Source organism: Neopelma chrysocephalum, unplaced genomic scaffold, assembly GCF_003984885.1.
Source record: "Neopelma chrysocephalum unplaced genomic scaffold, ASM398488v2 Primary Assembly neopelma1_96827, whole genome shotgun sequence".
NCBI lineage: Eukaryota > Metazoa > Chordata > Aves > Passeriformes > Pipridae > Neopelma > Neopelma chrysocephalum.
In genome coordinates this window covers 567886-591196 of record NW_020925471.1, presented here as the reverse complement: position 1 = coordinate 591196, position 23311 = coordinate 567886, and positions in this window count along the sequence as shown.

The window sequence follows — 23311 nt, the reverse complement described above, 5'->3', positions numbered from 1 at the left end:
CCTTAGCCATGTTCATATGCCCTCGTGATTCTAACCAATCATCAATACCCATCGATGAAGGGGGGGAAATCCCGGTCACAGCCAGCCGCAGACAGTGTGAGTTTAGTGGGAAGAACCCCCTTTTTCCCCTTTTCCCCTTCCCCTTCTTCTTGTGTGGGGGAAATCTCAACTGTCAGTTTCTCCTGCTCACCGGGGCCTCACACGGTGACTGTCAGAGCCCAACAGCGCCCCCTGCTGGCCAACACCAAGCACTGCAGGCTCTGCTCCTCCAGAGATCCAACAGCGCCCCCTGCTGGCCGTGGTTAGAATTGTGCTAAAAGGCAGAAAGTACTGAACTGTTTCCTTTTTGAGGGGGGGTTTTGGGGACAGGATTATTGTTTGGTTGTTTCTGTGTTCTTTTGTTGTTCTGCCAATACACATATATCCTTTAATAAAGGACTGTTATTTTTTCTTTTTCCATACTTCCTCAATTGGAGCCTCTTATTTCAGATTTACAATTGCTTAGAGGGATGAGTTTGGTCTTCCTCATAACTCATCCTCCTTAGCAAAACACTTCAGTCTCATTAAAATGAGACAGATCCACAAGGTGATACCTAATGACAAGATCCTATTGCGTTGTTAGTATGGGGAAGGGCTATGCTTGTGTTTTGTCTCCCACAGGACCCTGCTGGCTTCCAGCACGTTTGATGAAACTTTATCATGAGTGTACCCAAGACGCAATCCAATTCTGCTTATGCAGAGGCTGTCTCTCAAGAATCCTGAAAGGAGACCAGTGAATGCTGAACAGCACAAGGCCTGCCCAAATGCCACATGGAACAAAATATTCTAGAGAAAATTCATTGTGTCTACTAACTCTTACTAACTGGTATAATGACTCAGTCATGGTGTGTACCTGTCACTCATATGCCTTCTTGGCCGCACCTGATGTTGTGATTCGTGTGACTGACAATGCCTTCAATATCACTGCAGGTGATCCTTATTCTTTTGGTTGGATCGCAAATCAAAATGTATCCATTCTTAATTTGTTATTGGTGGTTCTCATGGGCAGAGGATCCAAACTGTGGCTCCCAGTGGGCCTGGCCAGGGACTGGGAGGATGATGCAGGATACAGTAAATTGGGGCAACTGTTACCACAATCGGGAGGTCATCATTGGATGGCTAATTGCTTTTGTCACCTTTGCAGTAATCATGGCAGCTACCACAGCCATGGCTGCTCCTGCACTGGCCCATTCAGTGCAGGTCATGCATACAGTGGCCAAGTGTATTGGATAATATGTCAGCATCAGTAGCAAGCTTTTTAATAATCTGTTTTTAATATTTCAAGTTCTCTGGAAGCATATTGGACAAACTCGAAGACAAGAAGCCCAGGTCCTGACCCTCTTTGCAGTGAAACCTGCATGTTAGAACAAAAAAGGGGGAGATGTGGGAACAAGTTGTTACTCTGCACTTGCATTTAGTTAATCAGAATCAAAAAGGAGGATCGACTTTGGCTAAATGCTTTGAGAGAGAGAATGTTATTTCTCAAAGTGGAAAACCACTTTGAACTATCTGCATGATAGCGTGTGTTTGTCTCTCGTGGCTGAAGGCAGGCGACTACCACAGTATGTGAAGGTGAATGTGTGGAATTGGAGCACTGGTTTAGGATGATCCTGGGAATTCCAGTTAACTAAAAGATAAATACCAGATGCTTTCTGTACCTATTTTAACTCTACAAGTAGCGAGAGATCGTGCTACCTGGTTGGTGAACACCACTGGGGAACTCTATAAAGATGCTACAGCGTGGTGCAGTGTCACGTCCCGAGGTTTAACATTGTCCTTTGATGCCCACATGGCTCTACCCCCTGGATGGTTTTGATTTCTGGTGGCAGGGCATGGGCCAGTCTACCGGCCGTTGTATGGGGTGGGTCATATGCGTTAGAGGAACTAACCATATTTCACCTAATATTTCAGCAATCATTAGTAGAAGAAGGCAGAAACATACTATAGCCTTCTCACCTGAGTGTAAGAGCAATGTTGAGTTTTAGAATGCTGAGAAAATATTTTTTGCTTCTCTTTTAGCACCAGGTGTGGCAGCTGCACACGCTTTGGCAACATTAAAAATATTAGGACACTAGTGCAGCTTTAAGTGGCTTATTAGTAGATGTAAACTTGTTTCAATGTTCAATGCTTCAGAACCAAGAAGCTATAGATTATTTTGTTAGTATCCCAGGGCCACGGCTGTGAAGAATTTGACGGGATGTGCTGTATGAACCTAAGTGACTACTCCACGTCAGTCCAATCGCACATTGCCAACTTGCATCATTTGACACAGCAACTCCAGGTGGATGACAGCTGGAACTCATTTGGATCTCTACATTGAGGATGTCCATGATTACAAAAATATTATCGTTTGGACTACTGCTGTTACTTATCTTTATGAGCATTTTATGTCATTTTCCTTGCTTTTGTACCTTAATACACAAAGTTTTAGAGATAACATTTCATCAGTATGCTGTTCGAGTCATTCAACAGCAGCGTGGTCCACACACACAGACCACGCGGTAGAATGTATTCGTGCTTAATTAGACGCCGCTACTTTTGGTCTGTGTTTTGACCCAGCCATCTATGAGAGTCTGTTCTTTTCCTGCCAAGTTATGTGAAAACAATGAGAACTTCATCCTTGAAGGAAGCATCTTGTATAAACTGAAATTAATTGATGACTGGCTATTGGCTGACGGTCCTCCAAGGACACTTGAAGGAGAAAGTGAAGAGGAGGATGATGAAGTAAGCCCTCAGACTCATTTAGAAAAGACCCCACAAGGTGTAGCACACAGGAACAGGGAAATTCCAATGTACACACGCGTGCACAGAAGAGGTACCACTCACATAACAGGGGGAGGGACCGAAGGCCTCTAGTTGGGTGGTGCTGGCCACACCTGCCCAGGTAGACGTCACAGGTTAATTGTATAAAAAGTAGAGAGCTCTTGCTGGGAGCGAATTCAAGATTTACATGGAGGACAACGTTACCTTCATGGGGACACCTACTATCTTGTGAGCCTGCTGACGCTTCGGGGATGCAGCTTCTGCTATGGGGAATTCTAAGCATTCTGGGGTCAGTAAGACAACCTCGTAAGTAATGCCTGAGTGAGTGGGGGGTTGTCTTGGGGGCGTTTTTCCCTTCTCTTTCTTGTCTCTCGGCTTCTCGGTTTGCTGACTACTTTGTAATAAATATTGGTTTGTTGAGCTTTCAACGGTGTACTGGTTTCAGTTTCGGCAATCTCCCTGCTACAAATTTAATCAAACAACAGGATTCATTTCCAAAACATTCTCCTTCATTTCCAAAGCATTCTCCTTCCCATCCAACTGAGGTCAGAGGGGAAGCAAGTGAGTGGCTGTGTGGTACTAAGTTGCCAGTTGGGATTAAACCACGACAGGTAGAAAAATGTTTCCTCGATAAACCCATCCAGATAGTGGGAATTTTGTTTCCTGAGATCCTGGTATTCTGTGTACCTGCCTTAGACTGCGTGCATTGGAGATATACTGATTCTTTCTGATGGAGATGTTGATAAGGAAAAGCATTTAGGCAGGTCTTCAACATGGAGCTGTTGACCCCCATTATTTACAATGTGCAAGACCCTCTGTTATTTACAATTTTATGTCATTGGTTCCCCTGCATTCATGAGAGTGCAGACTGCCTAAAGCTTTTGGGTCTGTACAAAGTGCTTGATGTGTACTTCCAAAAATGTTGCTTCAGTATGGAAGAGACAGGATCCCTTAACCTCTGCACTTTCTTCACTGAGGTCATTACATTAGGCTTATGTAGAATTTGACTAGCCCGCCTTTCAGCTTTCATAAGAGCTTTGCAGAGTTCTGGTTTTATTTTTTAAATTTCTCTAATGCGTAAAACTACCCAAATGCATCAGTTATCAGCAAGAACTTAAAAGAGTTTGAGGAATTTATGCAGTTGTGGTGTGGGGTTTTCTTTGAGTCAAGTGACAAGAAAAATGTGGGGGATACTGTTCAAAAGGCAAGATCAAGACCACCTCAATTTTTAACCTTCCTGTCTTTCAAATGCCATGTTCAGTTTGCTTCAAGCAAAAGTGAAAATCAACCTTCAGTCCTGCAACATTAACCACATGCTCATCTTTCATGCTGATTTATAAGTTGGTGTAGTGGGTTTCTGTGGCTGGGTTTTGGTAGCGGGGGGCTACAGGGATGGCTTTTCTTAGAAGCTGCTGGAAGCTTCCCCTGTCCCGTGGAGCCAATGCCAACCAGCTCCAGGACGGACTTCCTGCTGCTGACCAAGGCTGAGCCAATTAGGAGTAACAGTAACGCCTCCGTGATAACATATTTAAGAACAGAAGGTTGTGACACAGAAAGAACTCCAGCCAGGGAAGAGAGGAGTGAGAACATGGGAACAACAAAGTAGCCACCAAGGTCAGTGCAGAAGGAGGGGCAGGAGGTGCTCCAGGCACCGGAGCTGTGGCCCGTGCGGCCCGTGGTGAAGACCATGGTGGAGCAGCTGTGCCCCTGCAGCCCATGGAGGACCATCAGGGTGCAGAGACCCACTTGCAGCCAATGGAGGAGCCCATGCTGGAGCAGGTGCATGCATGAAGAAGACTGTGACCCCGTGGGAGGCCCAAGATGGAGCAGGGTCCTGCCAGAGACCTGCAGCCCATGGAGAGGGAAGCCCACGCTGGAGGTTTTTCCCGGGCAGGACTTGTGGCCCCTGTGGGGGACCCACGTCGGTGCAGCTCATTCGTGAAGGACTGCACCCCATGGAGGAGTGACCCATGGGACAGCAGTTTGGGAAGAACTGCTGCCCGAGGGATGGACTCACGCCAAAGAGGTCCATCAAGGACTGTCTCCTGTGGGAGGGACCCCACGGGAGCAGGGGAAGGACTCCTCTCTCTGAGCAGCGGCAGAAACAACAACTGACCACAACCCCCATTCCCCGTCCCCCTGCACTGCTGGGGGGGAGGAGGGAGAACATGGAAGGAAGGAGGGGTGGGGGGAAGGTGTTTTTAAGACTGTTTTATTTCTCTCTCTTTGGCTCTGATCCTGTTACTAATAAATTTAAGTACTATCCCCACTTTGAGTCTGTTTTGCCTGTGAAGGTAATCAGTCACTGACCTCTCCCAGCTCTTATCTCTACTCATGAATCTTTAGCCGTTTTTTTTCTCTCTCCTCTGTCCAGTTGCAGAGGGAGAGTGAGAGAGTGGCTTTAGTGGGTACCTGGCATCTGACCAGGGTCAACCCACTACAGTTGGTTAATGTCAAACTTCTCGTGCTACATTTCAGCCTGAGCCTGCAATTGAAGCCTTATGATTTGACTCCTGCTTTGAGGACTGCTCACCTCTGAGAGTTGCACATGGAGAAACATGCATCAAGGTGTTGGCTTTTCCCCTCCTCCTGCCCCAGTGTCACAGTGAAATCAATGGGACATTTGACTTAAGTGGATTTAAAGTGTCATCTCGATATTTAGAATTCTGGTCCTGCAATACTGTATGCAGGAGTGTTTCCACATGTCCCCATTGTCTACCACTGGAAGTCACTGTGGTTTTACAGATGCAGCATATCATTTGCTCCTGTTCTGTGCAGCATCAAAGCATATGTGTACAATAAGTACCCCAAAAGGCGTTTTTTAAACAATCATCCCCATTCTTGCTTATTTTCTAAATTTTTTTTATTCCTTTCCTTTTTAATAAAATAATCTTGCATTTTATTAAAAAATTAAAGTATGGAAATAGTAATTATTTGGCTGTCATCTTAAGAACCTCATTTGAGATAACAGAGGCTTTAATAACTAGCTTTGTTAGCTGGTATATTTTTTTTTTAGTCTTTGTAATTACTTTCTGCTTTGATTTTGTAACTTATTTTTGCAAATTATTTTATGCAGTGTAGCATTGCTGCATATTTAATATAGCATTTCATGCCTGGAACTTTCTGTAAATCATAATTCTTACCTCAATTAGCCTGTGCTCAAGCACAGTAAAACAGCACTTGGGCAGTAGTTCATTTAGTAGAAGGGACTTTGTGGAAGGTTCCATGATAGCAAGAAGCTTTTAAGAGACATTTGGCTAAGGAGAAGGGGGAAGACATTTTTTTCAAGGAGCAGTAGAGCTCAGAAGGCAGTAGTAGAAGAGATGTCAAGCTAAGTGTAAATGAAAGAGATAAAAAGAGTAAAGTGAGGACTGAACAGAATAGAGGAAGAAATAAATAGATTGAAGAGATTATCAATAAACCATAGAAATCAATCATGAAACTGAAGAGAGGGATAAGCTAGGGAATAGGTGCAGAAAAAACCACATTTATGTAGAGGGAAAGAGGTGTCAAAAGAAGGGAGAAACAGAACAGTGGGAAAATAAATGAGTTTTTGGGGTTTTGAGTCCATCACTACCAATGGTTACAATAGGTTCTGTAGGTGTTTTGCATCTGTTTGGATAAGACACCAAAGTAATGCTTTGATTATTTACAATTCAATACAGCTAAAAGGAGGGGAAAATAGAAAATGCTGTTGAACTGTAGCCACAGGTTCCCCCGCTCTCCATTGTTTCTTTATGCCATATTTAGCATATCCATATATTTTGATCAATTGTAGAGTGACACAGGTGTCCCGGTTCTGGCCAGAACTGGGCTAATTTTTGCAGTAGCAGGGAGGGGGCATGGCTAGGACCCAGAGGTTATTCTATACCACCTCAAGTCATTGCCTGGAGCAGAGGGAAGGGAGTCTTTTCTGAGGTTCCTTCCAGTTGAGTAAGCATAGTGGAGGGAGTGATGGAGTGGCGCGGGTTCTGAGACAGACAGAGTGGTTGGGTAGCACCAGTTCTGAGCCAGAGGGAGTGGTCAGGGTGAGCATTTTGCATGTGAAGCACTCTCTCGGTTTTGTACAGTTTTGTTATTAATATTGTTGCTGTTACTGTTCCTTTTCTTATCTCATTGGTGTTTCCAATGAATTTTTCTTATCTCAACCCATGATCTTTACCTTTTGTGCCTCCAATTCTCAACTCCGTCCCCACACAAGGGGGCAGGAGGGAGAGGGGGAGGGGGAGCGAGCAAGTGGCAGCATGGTTTGGAGAGTCTAAGTGGGAGCACTAAATTGAGGAGTACCATTCCTAAACCATCATGGCTAGGCTTCGTGAACGAAGATTTGGGAAGGGTTCTACCCACGATTGTTGCAGGCGCATTGATGGCTAAAGAGGCCAATACGAGACAGGCACGTCCAGTTGCAAAAGGCACAGCAGAAAGACTCCTAAACCACATTCCTAAACCACAACAGCCTTATTTGGCGCACAATGTTGGGCACAAAGAGTTGAGATAACAACAGATCTGACCAGAGCGGGTTGGAAATAAATTTGATCTAAGCATTTGTTGTATTAGGTACAGAGCCACTGGTCACAAGGTTGCTTGGTCTGTTCATGTGGGTGTGGTACCTAAGCCTGTATATATTCCCATATGTACTCCTCATGGGAATCTTGTTCAGAGCAGGGAGAGGGATCAGGATGGCTTTGTTGCTGTACTGTGGGATATCAGTTTATGACATGATAACATCAAGGGCAGTGAGGGTCATTTGGGATGTGTATTCAGTGTTGCTCTCCTGCCCTTACCTTGGGTGCTACATTTGGGAGTCCATTAATAATCGTACCCAGTCTGTGGGGGGGAAAGGGGAGGATGATTTTCCCTAGCATTTCACCCCCTTTTCCTTCTTCAGGCCTGCTACAACAGCTTTTGAGAATTTTGAATTTCCCTTGGATGTTAAGAAAAGCATGTTCTTGTTGCTAAGTCTGCCAGGTCTCCTCAATGCAGTCCACACTATGTTAGGAGTCAAGAAAGAGATTTCTAGGGAGGTTATTCAGAGATCTGTCCTGAAGGTGGATAGTCATGAGTGGCATGGAATGTGGGAGAAAATGGGCCGGTTTTTGGGGAAATTCTCTGCTCCAGTGGTTTGGAAGTTCATCCTTGAGAACTACAGGATCCTATTAAAGTGATAAAATATGTGAAGGAAAAATGCTGTGGCAGCTCCAGAGAGGCAAAAAGTTTTGCAACGTGCTGGGCCCTGGCTATTTATCAGACACTGCTCATCACTAGACAGCACCCTCAGGGGGAGGAGGAGGAAAGCAGACCAACAGGAACTGTGACCACTCAATCTGCAGCTGAACCAGAGGAACAATCTGGGCCAGTAGCAGTCATACCTATACAGTTGAAGAAATGCAAGACCAAATCAGTTCCCTTAGTGAGGGATGAAGAGGAAGCAGGGCCTTCAGAACAGGAGGAAGAGGCAGGGCCAGAGATAATCACCCAATCCCTGTCCCTGGGTGAGCTGCCAGATATGCGAAAAGATTTCAGTCGCCAGTTGGGTGAGCCCCTGGTGATGATAGGAGAAATAGAAACAGTGTTCACAGCACTCCAGAATGCCCAAATAAGGAACAATATAATCTTAGAGAAGTCCTAGAGACTTAGATAAGAGATATAACTCAAACAAAGAGGATGTAAACTAAGCTCTGTGTACCCAGATAAAATAAAGAACAAACGTTACAGTTTTTTGTGGTGAAACACTATGATGCTGTGCCTGCTCAAGAACTGAGGTCAAGACAGTGAAGAAGACCTGGAAGGACCAGAAAAGGACTTCCAATAGGGGTGTGACTATGTAAAACAAAATAATGAATATGTATTAAGTAAGCAAGAATATCTAATGAATATATAAACAGTATGTGTAATAAAAAGCCCTGTCTATCTGTCATTTGGCACATTTGATTAGAGAAGTTATCCTCCAAACATCCAGCATGCTGAATAAAGAAGAATGCCCTTTTTAACACCTACAAATTGGTGTTAAGGAGTTTGTTTCCACCATTTTTTGGTGTCAGTGACCTGTCTGCTCCGATGCTGGGATATCGTGGCCCATGATATGCAACTGGATGGCAGTGAAGCCAAGCAACTGACATCCCTGTCCCAGGATGTGGGCATTGACAAGGGGATTGGGAAGAGGACAGAAACTCTCAACCTCTGGAGGTGACTCCTGTCAAGCATGAGAGAAAGTTATTTTCTCAAGGATGACCTAGTAGTGAGCCCAAGGAGGTAGAACAGAGAAAGGTATCTAGTACCTGAGAGAATTAGCTGTGCTGGAGGTAATCTATAAGGATTCAAATAATGAGCAGTCCCCTGTAGATCCAGATGAGGTCCAGTGTACATAATCCACGTGGCAGAAGTTTGTACAGAGCACGTCATCATCGTACTCATGCCTTAAAATCTATATTAGATAAATTTTAGTATAGGTTGCTAGTACCTTTAGCTTGCTAGTACCTTTTACAAAATTCCAAAAAATGCTGTTTAACATTCTTTGTTAAGAATTTCAACAGACAAGGGATTTTAATGAGGTGAAGAGCTCTCTATCTGTAAAAATGTACTGAGAAAGAGACATACCAGAGTGTAGTGGGTTTGTAACCCTCCCTGGGAGGGAAACGGAACTAGGGTAGGTCACCTGATGTGTATTTTACAAATAAGCTATTCCATACCATGTTACGTCAGCTCAGATATAAAGAGATGAGAAGAAAACAACTTCCTTCTTCTCTTCCGGGACAGTTGCGTGGGATAGACAGCTGTTTTTGGAGGAGGAAAACACCTTTCGTGGGTAAGTAGTCTTTATTGTTAGTTTTCCCTGTGTGTATAGTGCTTATAGTTTTTTTTCTTCTCTGTGTAAATATAAAACCGCTGGGGTGTTGATTAAGGTACGAACCCCACTCAGACACGAACGAGTGCCAGAGCAGAATTGAGGTTTATTTCAAAACACTTAGGTTTAAATACAGCGCTTAAACATGTCACATGATCTTCCAACCAATGACAATCAAGTATTGTCTGAGCATGCATGAGAGCCTGGAAAACCACAACTCCCGTGATCCCTTGCTACATCTCCCCCTTCTTTTAATAATTAACAAGTTGTAAAACAACACATTTTTGAAGTATTCTTATCATAACCAATCTTATTTCAACTGTTTATAAAAAACAGGACCTATCGTCACAAGGCCTTTATTGAACTGTTTACAACTTTATTGGTTCGTGCAATATTCAAGCAACCTCAAATTACCCAGGGTTTGAAGATGTGTATAACCTTTTATCTGAGGGTGACTTTGTGTAATGGCATCATCTTTATTTGAAAGGGAAATGTGTTGGGTTGTAGATGTTGTGTTTGAGGTAGTGTTTGAGGTAGTGTTTAAGATGTCTTGCTATAAAGTGTACTTGCGTTCACACACACACACACATACATGTGTCCTCTCAACTTTCTCATTCATACTCCAGTGGCCACCGTTTCATTCTCTCCTCACACATGCATTCTTAAACCCTTTATTGTGTTTGAATCATGGAGTTTTGGTTTTGTATTGGTTACTGTTTGTGTGTTTCTTTTGGTTCTGTTATATCATTTATTGCTTCTTTGTGATTATCCCTGTTTTAAAGAAATGTTAATGTAGATTTACACACATATAGGGACTAGATCCATATCTCTTTCCCCCCTCTTTTTGTGTTTTTATAGTATGCTTCTCAATGTACGGTGTGTTCCTTTTACTAGTGTTGGTTGTGTTTCTTCAAATCCAATTTCTTCACTCATTTTTTCTGGTGATTGCTTCTGTTGAAGGGGAGGGCTAATATAAGGCCTGATACATTTAGAAGGAATCCTTTGTAATTCAGTACTCTTTGATACACAGGCATATATCTCCCCTCAAGTTATGAGATCTACTGGTCTTGATCATTGCTTAGATATTAAATTTTTAATCATAACTGGTGTTTAGGAAGTTGAAAGTATTTTAGTATTTATATCTGCTATGGTTTGCATCATCACAGTTTAAGAAATTTAGAACATATGATGTTTTCTATAAGTGTTCCTGGGGGTTATATACTGATCCCCTTCTTTTTTGCCTTTGAAGCATTTTTTGTGTGTTGTTGTATTATTCTATTTGGAGTGTGTGTGAATGAATGTGTCTTATGTAAGAGTTAGATTTTGTGTGATTAACAAGGAATTTTGTGGTGTGTATTTTTCTAGGTAAATGAGGGTTAGTGAAATCTTGAAGAAAGGAGGCTTCGAGATGTGAGAGTAACTCTGTAGCATAGCATGAATCAATTATGACATTCATAGGTTAATTACAAAACAACTTAAATGTGCTAAGTACATAAGTTGTAACACTTGTATAGAACCTGGACCAAGGTTTGTACCTTATTGTTCAATTGTCCTTCTTTGTTTGTCCAGACGCAGGTGGTCTCAGTGTCTTGTTCATTTCTTGTAGTTGTTCTTTATCCTTAAAAACAATCTTGGTAAACATGTTAATAACAGTTCAATCTATTTCAGATGAAAGGTGGGCAGGAATAGATGCGAGGTTCAGGTGAATCTGTAGTTTTTGAAGTCATAGCAGTGTCACAGTGTCTTTTGCTTTTTGGCTGAAGGCTTTAAAGATAATCTTTCGTTGTGTAGCTTTCTTTGGAGATTTCATTGTTGGTCCTGTTAAATTTTTCTGGAATGTTTTACAGTCTCCATTTCTAATAACATTAGTTAGAGCAACTGTAACCAGGTTTAATTCACTCTCTTAGGTAGTTGCGATTTACAAGCAACTATTTTGGACTTTTGTTGACATTATGTATGCTGTTTTGTGATAGCAAAATGTTTTGAGAATGTTTGAATGCAACAAATATGAGGATGTTTAAGATTCTATACTTATTATTTGAATAACATTGTTGCGATAATTGCATGTATGTGGATGTATTTGAGAATTTAATAACTTCTAATAACTTTCATTTTAAAAGCTGCTGTGAAATTAATGAAAAAATAGGGAAAATTTTAAAGCTGTGGTGTTCTGGTTCGTGGAGATAAATGTTCTTGGTTAAAATGACACTAATTTATATCGTGAAAGATAATTACAAAGGCTTTTAGTCAACAAAGAGAATTTTTCTCTCCTTTTATACCATGAAACAGAAGGTTTCAAATCCTTTTCTTTACCATGAGTTCAGTAATTGATTGGTAATCAGTCTGCAATTTATGCTGAAACAGTCTGTAGGTGAATTTATTTAGTTCAAATTTATCTCCCTAGTAAATTGTTTATATTGCTCCAGTTTTTATAATATGTGTAGCAATTTTGCTTGCTGATTGATAAAAGGTTCATCTTGCATACTTTATCATAGCTAGAAGAACATGAAGCTGCTAAACTTAATGAAAGTTTTGTATCAGCCAGTTTTATATTTAAAAAATATGAATTAATGAATATATTGGGCTTTAAGATGGTGAGATGTTAAATTTCATTCCATATGTAAATGTTTTTAAACTATTTTCTGCTCTTTTTTCTATTGTTAAGAAAACAATTTATAAAATCTCGGTTTTCAAAAACTTCATTCTTTTCTAACTCTGAGATAGGGGCAAAAAGCATGAAAACCCATCTTTCTTTAGGTTTGGGAGATTAATAGATTAGTGAAAGGATTTTTGTACATAGTGAGGCTGTGTTTATATGGTTTTCTAATAGCATATGTAAATGCATCGCCTCTGTTTTAAGGAAAGGCCATTGTTTTATTGATTTAGGGTTACCTGTTTCTTGGGTCACTTGTGGGTTCAGCTGCAATAAAGCTGCCTTTGGGAAAAATCTGCTGTTAATTGACTTCCTCTTTAACAGAGGCAGTCTCTGTTCTACAGAATGAGTGATTTCAGTGGGTCCAATGGAAACAGAGTTAATGTCTGGGTTATTGCTGGTTATAATGTCTCTGTTTTGCTTTAGGGATGCTAGTTTAAGAAAACTTGTTAAATAGGTTTGGATGGGGTTTTTTTGGGTTTTTTTGGGTTTTTTTGGGTTTTTTTGTTGTTTTTTTTTTAAGGGCCATTGTGAGGTTATATCTGTTCTGCTGCTAAAAATGTTTGATATTCTTGTTTTTGTCTCCCATTCTAATTGTTTAATTTGGGTATAGGCCAATTTATGCATGTTTGTGTTTTGAGTGGATTTGGAGGGGCACGCCGTGTGGGACCCCGCTCGGTTCGGGGGCTGCTGCAGGTGCTGCGCAGGGCGCCACGTCGGCCCGGGGGCCTCGTGCTGGCGGGAAACTTCCGCGCCGCGCACACGGAACTCCGCGCCTGGCAGGGAGCCCTGCGCACGCCGGTTTTCAACCCCAGGTGAGGCCGCGGCAGGAGAAAGGAGAGAGAGGGGGAGCCTTGCCGGCAAGTCCTGCGCCCCCGTGGAAGATGAGAGCGCAGCTTCGGAGCATACAGAGGTTTGCCGTTCCAGGTTTGGGGGGGGAGGGAGAGGGGGAGGGGGAGGGAGCGGAGGGGAGGGTGTTGAGCTGGCCGTGGGGGTCCTTCGACTGGTGGGTGGGAGAGCAGGGCTGTCCCGTATGAAACATCACATCACATGTGTGCAGTGCACCTGGAATTTGTGGTAGCACAGTGGGGGAAGGATAAGGTCTGGATGGATAGAGGGTTCTTTTAGATTGATGGTGGTCCCGGCCAGGCTGGGGCCTTGTAAGGTACCCCAGCCTTGGCTAGGTACGGGGGCCAGAACGGTTGGTCAGTTGGTTTGTTTGTTTGTCTATTTATTTCTTTAGTTTTGGCTCTCCTGCCAAAGGTTCGGCATGTTCTGGATATATTTGCTTTGCTCTGTTACACCCTGAAAGAGTGGGCAGGACAAAGGGTTGTTACTGGAAATGAAAGACCTGCCCAAATCGTTCTAACAGGAACGTAACCTATGTACCCCTATGTGGTTGCGAGCTATGCTGGTGAGGGTTCATGCCTTCGGTAGGGTCGCCCATGCCAGACAGGTCAAAACCATAGGGCCAGATAAACTACATCCTTGGGCAGGATGAGCTCATTAGCCTTCTGGCAGTCATCCTAGGAGAAGGACAACTCTCATCCCAAACCCGGGCAGATGGAGCTCACTTAGCCCTGGAAGGCCATCCATCTAAGAGAAGGTCACTCTAATCAAACCTACGTCCTGAGGACCTCGCTGCCACCGTCCAAGCTTGCTCGGCCCTGGCAGACGAACCTCAGGATTAAAGGGTGGGCCCAGTTCCACGCATACTGCATCTCACCTAAAAAATCCACTGCGCAGGCTTGAAGGCTTTACCCACATGCAAAAAGTCCTGTAGCGACGGGCGAGGGTCGAAACGGTAGGTGAAAGATGAACTGGGAGCCGCAGACTCAACCCTGCATGCAGGCGGTTCAGGATATTGGTCATTTGAGACTGACGGAGATGAGAGTCTCTTGGGGCAGCACCCTGAACGACCAAGCAGCCTTTTCAAGGACAGCACTGCTTGCTCCACTCGGAGAGGGGCCTAGAAAAGGTGGCCTAGACAAAGCTCATCTCCACCTTCACCCGGCTGGTTAACCGCAGACCAACGGGCATCTTCTTCCAATGCGGTCGCACAAAGATCAAAAGACAAAGGCATACACCTGCCTCCAAAGGTGTACCCAAATTAACTCTAGCATGCTGGAACATCAGAACCATGCTCGATTCTGCGAATAGCGGACGTCCTGAGCGACGTTCTGCCCTAATTGCCCATGAACTGGCTTGTCTCAACATCGACATTGCTGCTCTCAGTGAAGTTCGCCTTCACGAGGAAGGCAGCCTCAGAGAACATGGTGCCGGTTACACACTCTTTTGGTCAGGTAAGCCCAGAACCGAAAAACATCTCTCAGGTGTCGGTTTCATGATCAAAAACTCTATTGTCCCTAAACTCGAAAATCTGCCGACAGGTCACTCTGACCGCATTATCTCCCTACACCTTCCACTAAACAACAAGCAACACGTTGTCATCTTCAGTATATATGCCCCAACTCTCCAAGCTGACCCTGCTGAAAAAGATAAATTTTACACTGACCTGCGCTGCCTTACCCAAAAGGTGCCCGCAGATGATAAGATCATTATCCTTGGTGATTTCAACGCCAGAGTAGGTAAGAATTTTGAAGCCTGGAAAGGAGTATTAGGCAAGCATGGTGTTGGAAACTGCAACGATAATGGTCGACTTCTGCTAGAATTCTGTGCGGAGCAACAGCTTACCATCTCTAATACTATCTTTCAGCAGAAAAATAGTCTGAAGACAACCTGGATGCACCCCAGGTCTAAGCATTGGCACCTCATTGATTATGTCTTGGTGCGTCGGAGAGATGTCCGCAATGTCCTCCACACCCGCGTGATGCCCAGCGCAGAATGCCAAACAGACCATCGGCTTGTGCGCTGTAAACTCAACTTTAATCTCAAATTCAAACCCAAAAGGGGCAGTATCCCAAGGAGAAGACTCCAAGTTAACGATCTCCAATCAGCCACAGTAAGAGAAAGATTCCAGGCAAACCTTCAAACTAGGCTCGAAAACCATTCCACAGATTCTGCAGTTTCCTCCCCTGAAACAATTTGGCATCATATTAAAAGCTGCATCCTGCAATCCTCTGAAGAATCCTTAGGGTTCTCCCTCAAGAAGAACAAGGACTGGTTTGATGAAAACAATCAAGAAATCCAGGACTTGTTGAGGAAGAAGAGAACTGCCCACCAAGCACACCTTGCACTGCCATCTTGTCACGCAAGAAAAACAGCCTTTCATCTTGCATGCAGCAAGCTCCAACAGAAACTCCGTGACATCCAGAATAAGTGGTGGACCGATCTAGCTGCAAAAACTCAACTATGTGCAGATACAGGGGATCACAAAGGATTCTATGAGGCCCTGAAAACAGCATACGGGCCTACATACCAAGTCCAAAGCCCATTACTCAGTGCAGATGGTCAAACACTTCTGACAGATAAAACCTCCATTCTGAATTGATGGTCTGAACACTTTCAGACTATTTTCAGTACCAACCGTGTAGTACAAGACTCAGCAATTCAGTCCATCTCACAACAACCGGTGAAATACGAATTGGATACTGCCCCCACTTTAGGAGAAACCCTCAAGGCCATACAGCAGGTGAAAATCGGCAAGGCAGCTGGGGTGGATGGAATTCCACCCGAAGTCTGGAAACATGGGGGCCTTGCACTCCATGCTAAATTTCATGAGTTTATGGTGCGCTGTTGGGAACTAGGCGAACTACCTTCAGACCTTCGTGATGCAGTCATCATCACTTTCTACAAGAAGAAAGGAATTAAATCAGATTGCTCAAATTACCGTGGTATTACTCTGCTCTCCATTGCTGGCAAAATCCTGGCAAGAATACTCCTGAACAGACTAATACCCACTATAGCAGAAGGAATTCTACCTGAAAGTCAGTGTGGTTTCAGAGCCAACAGGAGCACCACAGACATGATATTTGCTCTCAGACAACTGCAAGAGAAGTGTAGGGAACAGAACAGAGGTCTCTATGTAACCTTTGTCGACCTCACCAAGGCTTTCGATACTGTGAGCAGAAAAGGTCTGTGGCAGATTTTGGAACGTTTAGGATGTCCCCCCAAGTTCCTTAAAATGATCATCTCACTTCATGAGGATCAGCACGGCCAAGTCAGATATGGCAACACACTTTCTGAGCCCTTTCTAATAAAGAATGGTGTGAAACAAGGCTGCGTTCTCGCTCCTACCCTATTCACAGTCTTTTTCAGCATGATGCTCCAAAGGGCCACGGCAGACCTCGATGATCAGGACGGTATCTACATTCGATATCGTACTGACGGAAGCCTATTCAACCTAAGGCGACTGAAGGCCCATACCAAGACCCTAAACCATCTTGTCTGGGAGCTGCTTTACGCTGATGACGCCGCCCTTGTTGCCCACACAGAAGCAGTCCTGCAGCGTTTAACATCCTGCTTTGCAGACGCTGCTGAGCTCTTTGGGCTGGAAGTCAGCCTAAAGAAGACTGAAGTTCTCCATCAACCTGCACCTCAGGAAGTCTTCTATCATCCCCATATCACCATTGGCAAATCAGAGCTCAAATCAGTCCAGCAGTTTAATTACCTAGGTAGCCTCATCTCCTCGGATGGTAAGATTGACGGGGAGATAGACAACAGGTTAGCGAAGGCATATAGTGCTTTTGGAAAGCTTCATAAAAGAGTCTGGCGAAATAAACACTTGAAGAAAAGTACCAAGATCAGTGTTTACAGAGCCATAGTGCTGTCTACTCTTTTATATGGCTCCGAATCATGGGTCATCTACCGCCACCACCTGCGACTCCTAGAACGCTTCCATCAACGCTGTCTCCGCACAATCCTAGACATCCACTGGTCAGACTATGTGACCAATACATCTGTTCTCGAACAGACAGCAATCACAAGTATTGAGGCCATGTTGCTGAGAACACAGCTGCGTTGGGCTGGCCACATCTCTAGGATGAAGAACCACCGCCTCCCCAAGATCCTGCTTTACGGTGAACTTACCACTGGCTGCCGCAAGAGAGGAGCCCCAAAGAAAAGATACAAGGACTCCCTGAAGCAACAACTCAGCCTTGGTCATATTGACCACCATAACTGGTCTACTCTGGCCTCCAATCGGGAGGCCTGGAGACAAACCATCTATAACGCTGCTGATGCTTTTGAGAAAGCACGCAGGATCACTCTAGAGAAGAAAAGACAATGCAGAAAGAATCGAGCCTTACAGAATATACCACCTAAGGAGTCTTTCTGCTGTGTCTTTTGCAACCGGACATACCTTTCTCGTATTGGCCTTTTTAGCCACCAACGCGCTTGCAAGAAACGTGGGTAGAGCCCTTCCCAAATCTTCGTTCGCGAAACCTAGCCATGTGTGTGTGTGGATTTGGAGGTGTGTATTGTTGTATGTTGCAACTTTGTGGAGCATCCTTGGGCTTGTGTTGTATGAGGGTTTTGTTTGTTTTGCTTTATCAAAGCTCTTGCAGTGACTGTGTATAAAGAGTTATGTGTTTCTGCAGTTGAAATTGTAACTGGTTGTTTGTTTGCTACTTGTTTAGGTTTGGCTTTCCATGTTGTGTATGGCATATTGTCTAACAGCATTTTAAAATAGTGAGAAGTAAATACTTGATTTGGGGCCCCTCTTACTATTATTATTTTTACCCCCTGTAACACAAAAGAATCTTTTATAATAGCAGATAATCTGTCAATTAGTAAAGTTGTCCTTTTGCCACTTAGAAAATTAAACATGGCATCTGATAGCCGTATGTCTGCTGTGTTTTGCCATGTTACCTCTAGATTGTTGGTTCTGTCAGTAGGTGGATTGTGTTGACCCAGTTGAAATTCTCGCAGTACAAAACCAACAGCTGTCATCGCCAGCAACGCAGTCAGCACACGTATTGTCCACGTCAATGTCGGTAGCTTTGACTTTGCTGATGGTCTGGGCTTGGGCAGGCAGATGTTCTGTGTGCTTTCCCAGTCTGTATTCTCCTCTTCGAGCTGAAATAGTAGCTGTAGCCATGTCTGCTTTTCTTCCTCCTCTGCAGGATCCAAAACTGCTTGTCTTTTTTCTGGTTCTCTCATCTCGCTTAGTTCGGTTTGCCACAGCTCGTCTAAGATTTCTAGGGAGTCAATTTCTCTTCTTCCTCCTCCATTGGGCCGTCTTCAGCGTAGAAGTTGTTCTGAGGCTGGCGAGGGCTGTGGGTTGGTTTCTTGGTAAAGAGCCATGGTGGTGCTTTAACTGTTGTGCATTTGTTGTGAGTTGGTTGAACTGGTGGTAACGGAAGAGGCACTCTCGCTTCTGCTTCACTGTTGGAGTAAGTTGGCTGTGTCCATGTTGCTGTGTGGTTGTTCTGTAGTGGTCTCAAGGCCGCTGCGCAGCCAAAGGGCGTTAGTGGACCGCCCTGATCCCCACAACAGCAGTCCGTTCGTTGCTCTCCCGTCCCAGCCCCCGCTGCTTTTGGTGCCCTAGCCCCGAGCCCCGGCTGCTTGGCCGCGTCCCCGCACTCTCTCCGCGGTGGTCTCACGGCCGCCGCATAGCTAAAGGGAGCTAGCAGATTCTCTTGACCCCTGCAATAGCAGCTTGCCTGTTGCCCCCCGGCTGCAGCCCCCACAGCATAAAGCTGGCAGCCCCCCGCGCCACCACCGCCCCGGCTCCAGGCCGTCCCTGCTCTGCGCCTGCCGCAAATGCCACCGCTGCCGCCGGCGCGGGGTTGGCGGTGCCGGCACATGGAGCGCGGCAGTCGGTCACTACAAAGCCAGCAGCTCCCGCTGCCGCAGCTCCAAGGGCTGCCCCGCGCCGAGAGGCACAGGGTCCCATGGCAGCCCCGGTCGGCAATGGAATCCCCGCTGCAGGGACCGGGCTCGGCGCGGTGGGAGGTCATGCAGCCGCGCACATGGGGGGTGCACCACCCTTGGCGAGTGTCGCGTGCTACCCCGAACACGCGCCAATGGCGGCAGCTGGGGGGAGGGGGCAGAAAGGAGCACATGATTCCAGGGTGAACCCAGCGCCATGCACTTCCAGACTACATGCTGCCGCTGCACTGTGTCCCCCAAGGGCTCTCCCTCCCCCCCATCCCCCCTGGCCAACGTGCATCCCCCCCCCGCCAATGTTTTCGCGCCAGGCGGTCGGTGGGGGGGCTGGGGTTGAAGGGGGGGGTTGAGGGGAAAGGAGTGAGGGGGGCAAGAGTCTATTTTCCCGGGTGCATTTGCCTTTCTGTAGTGCATATTTAAAGCTATCATAATGTCCTTCCATGTAGCTAAATTCTTGAGAGCGTCCGTTTTTCCTTCACTGGCTTTTTCAATGATCTTGTTCCCTATTTTCCTCCAAGATGATATTTGATAAGGTCCAGTTAGAGGTAATGCAGGTTCATGCAAAGAAATCCAATATACCAAGTCCCATAACTTACTTTCTTCTATGTTTATGCTCTCTTCTTGTAAAAATCGAGAGATAGCTTCAGCTGTTTGTTTGATTTCTGGAGTAATTCCCTCCTGACGGGTAAACCACCCTCCCATATTTGCCAATTTTTGGTTACCTTTGTGTGCTGAAGCTCTGTTGTCCTTTCTTCCGGTCCTTTTTTCTTCCTTTTTTGTCCCTTTTTGCAGAGCTAACCCTGCGTGCTGAATTCTTCCTTTTCTTCCTTTTGGTTTTGGTGATATGGACAACCCCGGACAGGTTCCCCAGAGCTGCTGCTCCTGGTTGCCGGTTACCCGCTGTAGTCCCTTATCGGATGGCCATTTGGGGTGTTGATTAAGGCACGAACCCCACTCAGACACACACAAGTGCCAGAGCAGAACTGAGGTTTATTTCAAAACACTTAGGTTTAAATACAGTGCTTAAACATGTCACATGATCTTCCAACCAGTGACAATCAAGTATTGTCTGAGCATGCGTGAGAGCCTGGAAAACTACAACTCCCATGATCCCTTGTTACAAACCGCCTTTCTCAGCAGCCTCGGTTTTGCAAGTTTTTTTTCTTTTCCCCCCTTCCCTCCTCCTTCTCCTTCGGGGGGGGATTGAGCGGAGTCTCAGTGGACACCAGGCGTTCAGCCAAGGTACCGATAACACAGGGACATAACACTTGATATAATAGTCAAAGCTTCTCAGAAGTGTTGAAACCATTCCAGAAGGAGTGCTACTGTGCCAAAGACCGAGGAACAAGATGAGGAAGAGGAAGACAAGATGAAGATAAAGGGTCTTCAAGACCTCTGACTCAAATTCAGGAGGCACGTCAGGGATGGGGTGAAGTGGGTGTAACAGATGAGGTAATGTCCAAATATTGTAATTAGATTATAGTATAAAGTTGTAACACCTATGTAGTTCGTGATGCACACTTTGGAAAATATTCCTGTGCATCCAGCATGCTGTAATATATGTGTGCTTTTGCTTTCTAATACTCAAAAATAGCTTTAGAGAGTTATTTTCTGGCTTTTCAGGCATCAGTACACCAACTCATTGGCATTGATGTCCATGAGAGAAGGAGAACAAACAGTGTTTCAGGTGACTACCCGACTTTGGCAATATGAAGATCATTTTTTTTCCTCCCTACCAACCTGCACCTCGGCTGTGGAAAGACTGTCCAAGACTGCAGACAGATTCAAAAGAGAGGAACTGTCCCATGCCCCACCAGTATGGACAAGAGTCTCTGCTACTGGGAGCAAGTGCCCCCCGATCAAGAGAGAGGGGACACACTACAAGGTAACCTGGGATGGAAAACCCACCTCTGCCCTGCAGCACGTGTACGTGAGTTGAGAGGAAGAACAACCACCACAGGAAATTCTTCAAATAAATGCCCCTCCAGTTTCTATTGGGCAAGTCCTCAGACAGAATAGGAGGGTTAATGTTACTTCTGATCCTCTTGAAGGGACCTCCAGTTCATATTTACAAGAAGTGAGCAACGAGTACTATGACCAGAACTAGAGGGGCCCTGCCTCCAGCCAGGTGGAGGAAAGGGACATTCGGATCTATTGGACTGTGGGGATTTGATGGCACATCAGACCCACAAGAGTATAAGGCTGTAGTTGACACCGGCACACAATGTACTTTGATGCCATCAAGATATATAGGGGCAGAATCCACCTCTATTTCTGGTGTGACAGGGGGTCCCAGCAGCTGACTGTACTGGAAGCTGAAGTGATCCTGACTGGGAATGATGGCAAAAACACTCCGTTGTGACTGCCTGTTATAGGTTAGTTAAATTGAGGGAGGGAGGACCCAAATTTCAGTATTGAATATTCATTCCCATTATGTCTTCCAAAGCGTGAGAGGAGCTCCTGTCCCCTCCTCCCCACTTCCCATCTGAGCTGGAGGGGAGACAGGTTTGCATGGGTTGGGGTGTCTTCCGGGGTTGTGGGACACACTGGAAAGATTAGTCCCTGGAATGGAGAATCCCAGGAACTTGGGAGATAGAAGATAAAAAGCGGGAGCAGGCCGGAACTTGCTCTCTCTTTACCTGGCTTTTGGCTGCAGGAGGACCGTGGACTCTCCGAGTCTTTGCCGGGGTATCCATCCATCCCTTCGCTGCCTGACCAAGCCCAGACTCACTTTCGGAGAGTCGGTTTGCTGTTTATTCCATACCAAATCCAGGCGAACCACTGCAGAGCTGGTCTCAGAACATTTTGGAGGTAGCCCCGCCCTCGCACTGCCAGCTGCCCAAAAGCGAAAGCAAAAACTTGGCAGCTCCCTGCTTGAACTGTTCGCCACTTGGTAGCTTTTTTCACAATACCTTGGAGCTGCTCGGCACCTGGCTCCAGCCCCAGCACCTCTTGACCCCATCCCCAGCCACTGATGCATCTGCCTGGAATCGCTGCTGGAGCCCCAGTGCCGTTTGCCTCTGCAGCCTCTCCATTAGGAGATTTCAAAAGCAAAACAAAAGCCATGCTGACTCAAGAGGGCAGTAACCAACAGCAATCTCTTTGCTACAGTACTTTTTTCTTTGTTTTTCTCTGACCGGGTAGTCCAGCAGCACTGGAACGGGAGCCATTCTGGGGTTTTGCCCTAGGGAGAAGGCTAAGTAACATCGTGCTACTGTTGTTTATTTGTTTCTTTCCCTTTTTAGTAAAGTTGTTATTTTTTCTTCATTCACACTCCTCGTAATTTTTACCCTCTCTGCATTGGGGGGAGGGAAATAAAAAACAAATGGGAGGGTTCATCTCATTAGAGGACCCACACCCCAAATATATTGTCATTATACCAAGACACTATCCCAGAGGCCTCGTGCATCCTTGGCATAGATTACCTCAGGAGAGGGTATTTCAGGGACCCGAAAGGACATCACTGGGCTTTTGGGATAGCTGCTGTGGAGACAGAGGAAATTAGACAGTTGAATACCTTGCCTGGTCCCTCAGAGGACTCTTCTGCTGTGGGACTGCTGAGGGTCAAAGAACAGGTACCAATCACTACCACAACAGTGCACTGTGGGAATGCAAATTCTTCATGACACTGCAGAGATAAGAAGAGATCTTAGCAAGAAACCTTGAGATTTAAACAAAAGCGAGGAAGAACTGTTTGCATTCACTCCCTGAAATTCTTGCACCATCTGTGATAAGCAAGCAGACTTGTAAACCCTGTGATAAATCTCTTTATGGCCTTGCTTTGCCCCATCAATCATTGTAACTGTAATGAACTGCTTGCTTTCCTGTCTGATGAAAAACACCTCTCTGTGTATCCCTGACCCCTAACCCCAGCTATAAACAGGATAGAAAAGTCCTGGCATGCCTGCCTGTAACACACAGATAATATAGAAAAAGGGAGTCAGAGCTGGAGTCATCTAAAGAAACATACCCCCTCTCTGACTTAAAGCCTTTGCGTGACCAAGTGGAAAAGCTGTCGGTGTTGCTCCGTCCCCTAATTAAAACAGAATACACATATGAGGGCTCTGATGACGATACACCTCAAATAACTACAAAAGAAATTCCTTATACAGTGACTGAATTAGCTAAGTTAAAAAAGGAATATAGCAGAACCCCTAAAGAATCTGAGACTGAGTATGTTTGGAGAGTCTCTCTTACTGTGGGTGACCAAATTTTGTCATCAG